The sequence below is a fragment of the Pterocles gutturalis genome, unplaced genomic scaffold (assembly GCF_000699245.1).
Source record: "Pterocles gutturalis isolate BGI_N339 unplaced genomic scaffold, ASM69924v1 scaffold3518, whole genome shotgun sequence".
NCBI lineage: Eukaryota > Metazoa > Chordata > Aves > Pterocliformes > Pteroclidae > Pterocles > Pterocles gutturalis.
In genome coordinates this window covers 18,524-26,329 of record NW_010125378.1, presented here as the reverse complement: position 1 = coordinate 26,329, position 7,806 = coordinate 18,524, and positions in this window count along the sequence as shown.

Sequence of the window (7,806 nt, the reverse complement as noted above, 5' to 3'; positions counted from 1 at the left end):
TCCCTACATTGCGGTTGTGTTTTATAAAAGAGAATTACATCAAATCTCTCATTTTTTCCTCTCACCACACTCATCCACACTGTTTTTGTTCCTTAATCATGTTTTAGAATTGTAGAATCATAGAATTGTTTAGGTTGGAAAAGACCTGTAAGATCATCAAGTCCAACCATTAACCTAACACTGCCAAGTCCACCACTAAACCATGTCCCTAAGTGCCACATCCACACTCCAGGGATGGTGACTCAACTGCTTCCCTGGGCAGTCTGTTCCAGTGCTTCATAACACATTCAATGCTTGACAACCCTTTTGGTGAAGAAATTTTTCCTAATATCCAATCTAAACCTCCCCTGGTGCAACCTGAGGCCATTTCCTCTTGTCATATCACTTGTCTACTTGGGAAAAGAGATCGACACCTGCCTCCCTATAACCTCCTTTCAGGTAGATGTGGAGAGCAATAAGTCTCCCCTCAGCCTCCTCTTCTCCAGACTAAACAACCCCAGTTCCCTCAGCCCCTCCCCATAAGACCTGTGCTTTAGAACCTTCACCAGCTTTGTTCTTTTTTGGACATGCTCCAGTACCTAAATGTCTTTCTTGTTGTGAGGGGCCCAAAACTGGACACAGTATTTGAGGTGCAGCCTCACCAGTGCCAAGTACAGGGGAACGATCACTTCCCTAGTCCTGCTGGCCACACTATTACTGATAAAGGCCAGGATGCCATTGGCCTTCTTGGCCACCTGGGCACACTACCAACTTATTATTCAGCTGGCTGTTGATCAAGATTCCCAGGTCCTCCTCCACCAGGCAACTTTCCAGCTGCTCTTCCCCAAGCCTGTAGTGCTGCATAGGGTTGTTATGACCCAAGAGTAGGACTTGACACTGAGCCTTGTTGAATCTCATGCAATTGGCCTTGGCCCATCGATCCAGCCTGTCCATATTCCTCTGTAGAGGAATCCTGGTTCCTACCCTCAAGCAGATCAACACTTGGGCCCAACTTGGTGTCATCCACAAGCTTACTGAGGGTGCACTTGATCCCCTTGTCCAGATCATTGATGAAGATATTAAACAGAACTGGCCCCAATACCGATCCCTGGGGAACACCACTTGTGACCAGCCACCAACTGGATTTAACTCCATTCACCACAACCCTTCGGGCCCGGCCATCCAGCCAGTTTTTTCCCAGCAAAGAATACACCCATCCAAGCTATGAGCAGCCAGTTTCTCCAGAAGAATGCAGTGGGATATGGTGTCAAAGTGTTTACTGTAGTTTTCTATCTATCTATCTGCTCACTTCTACTCTTTCTTTTCAGTTGAGTGCACCTTACAGGCCAGCAGGATCTTCTAGTGTTCTGTGCAGGAGAGAGGGATTCCTCTGTGTGGGTGCTGCATCCCAGTGTGCAGTGCTTGTGCCTCATCATCTGCTTGGGGTCTTTTCTTATCCTCAGAAACAAAGTTACTACTTGGTCAATGTGATGTATCTGCTATATGGCTATCCCAAAGTAAAGGAAGAATTTTATTTCTATCTTTATTGAACTGAACATTATTTTTCATCTTCACCCTGTCACCAATCTACTGAAATCCTTATGATTTCAAATCATGTCCTCCAATGTGATTTCAGTACACCTGTATCTGCAGTTAGATTGGTTCTATTCTGGCATCCAAATAATGAGTAAAAATAGTGAATTATAGTGAATGATATTTTGATACCTGATTCAGTAGGTTGACAAATTTAAATCTTGGAATATCTTTTTTGTGTTAGTCATTATTGAAAACCTCATAGATAACTGATTTGATCTTTACTATCCTTTTTTTTCTCTCCTTTGTATCCTCTACTGTAGCTTGCTTTTTACCTGTAATGTACTTGTGTCTCTGTTTGTGTATCTCTGTCTCTTTAACTCTGTCTTTCTTCCCCTCTTTCTTAATTTTCAACTCTTTTGCACTGTCGTATTTGGTGGTTGCCTCGGAGAAGTTGATTCATGATGTTTGTTTTACAGTTGCTGAGGTAAATAAAATTGTGTTGTATTTTTTCCCCCAAGTCATTGTCTGACTCCACCTAGCCAGTGCTCCTTTTTTTTGAGCAATCACAAGAAACCTCTCTCGACCATCCACTGGAGTGGGGTGAGACAATACTGAAGTATAGTGATTGTATTATAGTTGTGTTTGTCTAAAACTATAAGTGAGGAAAAGTTCAGGGATTTGTTAAACCAGGTAATACAGTTGGGAAAACAGAAAATCCATTGTATATTTAAATAAGAACACATTCTTCAAAGCTTCAGAAAAATGTAGGAGGTTTTTCTAGGGTGTTTAGGGTACACATACTTTCATTTACAATGACATATTTTTTTCTTCAAACATAGCTGCATATATTACTTTTTGAATAAGGCAAAATTATTTAAGTGAGATTGCTAAGATTTATTTTATTGTGTTCAAGAATGTCTCCATTTACAAAAATGGATGTTGTGCTCTCTGAAGAAATATATAACATAGAAAATTGCTGGATGAAGAATGATAATCCATCTAATTTATTTTCTGAGAATGTAGCATACTGGTTGATTAACCTTATTGGCATCTTTTTTCCACTTGCAGGGTGTAGCTCTGGAAAGGGATTAAGTGAGAGACAAAGCTTTCATTTTTTGAGAAAATGCTCATTCTGATATTTTCACTGGAAAGCAGAGACAAGTAGTACAATCCCATGTGTAGAGGTGCTTATACATGAATGTGAGTGGCATTTCTGTGTGTGTGTGCTTGATATCTAAAATCTTTAGGAATTCTGTTGCAGAAGAGGCAGAGATGAAGAAATAAGGAGTCTTCAACAGCAGTGTGTCAGACATTTGAGGTGAGGACACTCATTTTGACTGTGGACAGCAACTTTTTTGGAATGCAGACCACAAACCCGTATGTGTGTTTGGTTTAAAAATAGAACAAAATGGGAAAGCTTAGAGAAAGATGTGAGCAATGACCATTATCAGTGACTTGCATGGCTTTTACAAATTTTGTGGAACAAATAGCTATTGAAATCTGAGCACACAAAGCTTGTGGTAGGTTTAGTAATGATAAGCAGTGTCAGCACACTATAATTAACACAGGGTGCTATAATTTGTAAGGAATGTACTACGCAGTTTGACACCAATGCAGAGAGAGGGGGAGGGGAGGAGAGAAATGATTGTTAGTCTGCAAAATCAAAAGTGTCTCTGATCCTAAACATTTTATTTTTCAAACGATCATTACATTTCCCGTCACTAACAAAAGGCCTCTCTCGTTTTGAGTTAACACAGTGGCAAGCAAGAGTGAGTCATGAAGATGAACTCTGTCCTTATGCTTCGATATTAATCTGAAAGGGAAAGTCCCAGCAAACTGTTTTTACTGTATGTAATTAAGCAATTCTGAATGCTCAGCGAAACTTGAACGGTATGGCATAGAGCCTGATAATATGACAGTTAATGAGATGAGACTTACACTTATTCTGCCTCTATAATAAATGAAAGCTTTTGCCTTCAGATTGAGGGCAGAAAGATATCGAAGTATTCATTAAAAATGCTAAAGCCAACAGGAAGGGCACAGTTCTGTGTCTCTCTGTTTTATGACTCTCTCCAAGAAAGGAGAAATTAGATAAAATTATTTCTTAATTATACTTATTCAATATCTGTAATAAGCTGTGACATTCACATTCATGGTGGAGAAGACTAAAAAGGAGACATTCAGAAAACTGCTAACAACAAAGGGGCTGATTTATGCTGCTGTATCTTTCTTTCAGAGTCCAAAATATTCCGACTGGCTGAAGCTACATAATTAATTTCACTCTGGGTCTGTAATAAGAAGATAGTTTTCCCTTTAAAAGGCTTTTTTGCCTTTTTCTCTACTGCCTCTCCACATTCATATGCTAAATAATTTTGTTTTGTGTAAGTCTTCTACTTGCCCTTGGTGTTTCTTGTGTATTTGCAGTATGATATTCTTTACAGCTATGTGTAATACATACTTGGGGAGCAGACTTTCCAATGAATCACTCAACTTAATTGATATTGAGAAAATTTTTTACCTGCATTTTTAAAATTGCCTAGATTAGTGTTGGTAAACATGACTACAAGCTTTTCCAAAGAAAAAAAAAATCACTAAAGTGTTGTGAATGATTTTCTGAATATTTATTTACATGGTACGAATACAAAAAGATTTCAGTAGTTACCTGGGGTTAGCTGGCTTGGTTATGTATATTTGTCTGCAATCACAGGAGTCCAGACACCTCCCCACAGAAGAATGGTGACAAGACCATATCTGGTGACAAGACCATATCTACGTCTGAAAAAGTAATCAAGGCTGGAGCCCTAAGCTTTAACCCAGCAAGCCTACTGAGACCTCGCTGTTGTGTTCAAATTAGGGCTTTGGTCTTAGGTTGAAGGAGGCCGCTGGGACACATTCTCCTCCACACTGCTCTGTTCCCCCCCAGTGACTTGAGCTAACCTCTTTGATTTCTCTCTTAACCTGTTTACAGCTCATGAGCTTTCAGAGTCTTGCCTGGTTTTGCTGGCCCTCTTCCAGCTGCACTGATTCTGAGATGCTGCATGGAGAGTGTCCAGCCCAGGGGTCATGGCCTAACTGCTGAAAAAGGCTGTGAGTGAAGATGCAAAGCCGAATTTAGGCACAGGCATACATTCATTGTGTGTGTACTGTATTGTTCAGTAACACAGAATTCTCAAAATTCAGAGGAATTTTGTTATGTATTGTCCAATGCTGGGTCACATGATCATACTGTCACTGCTTTTTTTAAAAAGAAGCAAGAGAAAGCCAACCTCTTTCAAATGTTTTGAGCTCTAGAGAGGTACTGGTTAATAGACGACTTGTAAATTACACAGAGATTAGGCTTTACCATCTCATGATCAGCAGTTCATACAAAGCCGCTTTTGTCAATTGTTCCAAAAGGAGGTATATATGAACTTCTGATCCACAAAGAATTGTTCTGTTCCATGTTTTTCTTAAATTGATGGGTATTTTTCAAAAAGACCAGGAACTGCATGTGCCTAAGAAGTACTTTTTTTATTTTCCAATGACTTTTAGAATTATTTCATTTCAGAATTTTGTTTCATATTCAAATATATTGAAAAAAAAATCCATAAAACATGAGGTTATACTGTAGCATAAGCAGAGGGGCTTAACAATTAAGATGTGATGTCTTTTAGAGTACTTCGAGATCTTAGGCTTGAATCCAGAAAAGTGGAACTTGAGGCAAGGCTCCTGATGACAGCCATGTAAACTTTGCCTGGAAAAGGGTTGCGGGACCAGGGATGTTACAGTATTTGTTTTCCACTGACACTTGGTGTACACTTCAGGAGGGAGAAATGCCCTTTCCTGTTCAATTTTTTTTTCCCCTTGATTATAATAAATGCCGCAAACAGCAAGTGAATTTGTGGAGGAGGGGAACTGAGAACATTTTGTAATTCTTGAAAGGTTAATTGTGCTATTTATAGACCTAACTGCAAAGGGAAAAATCTCTCAGCGTGACCCAGCAAGGTCAGCGTAGTAATAGCAACCTAAATGGAGCTCTGACCAGTCATGAATTACTGTCTGTGATACTGGGAATGCTGACAGTTCAATCACAGCACTGTTTCAATAGAGAACTCCATATATTTAAAGTGCTGATACTGTTTTCCCTCTAAATGACAGGCTTGACAGATGGGCCGAAAGCACTGCAGACATTTGAACAAGGAAATAGAGAGGGAGCCTGCTGGAAGCAGGGCTTCACGCATCCAGCCGCGGATGATGAATAGAGTGTGATTGTGTCTGACAGGTAGTAATATAACTATTCATTCACCACAGAACACCTGGAGCACACTATATTAAATGGTACAAGATGGAGAGATTCTGTGACAGGAATGGGAAGTGTGAATCCCATGCTGAGTTTAGCTACAGCAATATAAAAGGTCAGGGGTTGTGCAATATAAACTGCCTGAGAGAAGGCTGTAATTAAATTATTTGCTTACTAAAGTATTTCTAATGTTTTGCTAACATGTTGCCAGGATCGTTATTTCAGCATGTCTGTGTAGCTGAAATGAAAATTGCAAACGCTGCTTTGCTGACTACCATGCTCCCACTTTGCATTCGGAGACTCGCTAATCAAAGTGCCATCGTTATTGTGCAAGGCTGCACCAGAGAGCAGAGGTGAGGAGGTGCAGAAATATCTAATCATGTTGAGAGTCCTAGAAGCTGTGTGCTGTGTTTAGTCTCATATTCTAAAGCTTGTAGCTGACCTTATTTTAGGGCATTTGGGGCCAAAAATCTTATCTATGTGACAGGCCCCTGGAGAATCAAAAGATACTGCCCTTGTGGGTAATGTGGGTTATAAAGCTATGTAACATGATTTTGTTTTGTGTGCTGTGGTTTTAAGTTCCTAAAAAGCTTGTCTGAGCCGAAAGAAGCTGACATTTTCATCTTGTTATGAGAAGATTGTAATTCAAAGCCAGAGAGACTTCATTTTGCTAATATATTTCTTGTTCTCTTTCTTTACTGAGGAGCACATCATGCCTAAACTCTAGAATAGTTCTTTATATGTAGAAAACTATGACCTGAGATTATATCCGATATCAGCATGAGTTGGAACTGAGTAACAATGAGTTGGCTTATTATATTACCAAATATTTTCCAGATGAAAACTACTGAAAATGTCAGGAACACTTGTTCATCTTTTTTGGAGTATACCTGGGATAATTAAAAAGTTTTTGGAAGATTTCAGTAGGTATTATTGTGTGACCATATGTGCTTTCAATAAATAATATCAAAAAGGAAATCTTGCTAGTAGTCATGTTCAAGAGAAGATTTGTACTGTAGTTCATGTCTTGCTGAGCAGGAGCATTTTGTTTTTTAAACTCAAAAACATCAAAAGGGATGACTACTAAAACCACTCTGATTTTTGCTAGTTAGGTACTTAACAGAAATATTTTAATCTCATCCCTCATACTCCGTACATTATTTGACATTATACAGATAAGTAATTTCACATTAAAAACACATAATATCAATTATTTATTTCTTGATTTTTAATTTTATGTGTACTAAAACTATATGGTGTGAAATAAAAATCAGAGTTATTTCTGTCATAGAATGGACATTCCATATTCCTTTTTAATGTGAAATAGCTAGTGAGGTGAACTTGTTTTTTCAGTCTTTGATAGCTGATCCCACTCCGCTTCATTTCTGCCTTTGCTTCAGTATCTTATTATAGCAACACTGACATATTTTAAATTGTTTTGAATTTGTCTTGCAAAATGTTGATTCTGATTGGTACAGTCAAACACTATGGCTGGGTGATTTTTATATAGCGTTTCATGTATTTAGGACAATAACTTCAGATACCTCATGCAACATAATAATGAGAAGCATATTTCTAAATATACACAGTAACGTGACTGTTGACTTGTGTTGGAAAGTCCTTGTGAAATGAAGTATTTAGTTGTTGATTTTACATAGGAAGATATTTGGCAGCTTTCACCTCAAACTAGTTTTGCTTGTCACTTTCTTTCTTTGCTGAATTCTCTGGCTAGGTCAGTTACCATCTGAGTGCTTCCTTAGTGGCCTTTCCTGAAAGGAGAAGGCATAGCAGGCACTCTTTCTTTTCTTTCTTTAGCTTTCTCCTTACATTTACAAATCTGGCAACATAAGCAGGAGTTAAAGGATAATAGTAAATTAGCAAACTTAATTAAAAAAAAAAAAAGAAAAGAAACAAAAAACCCCACTTTTGTACCACTGATTTTTTTCTACAGATTCAGTGTCCCTTTTTCATGAAAATAAAATACAGAGAGAATTGATCTATATGCCCAGGAA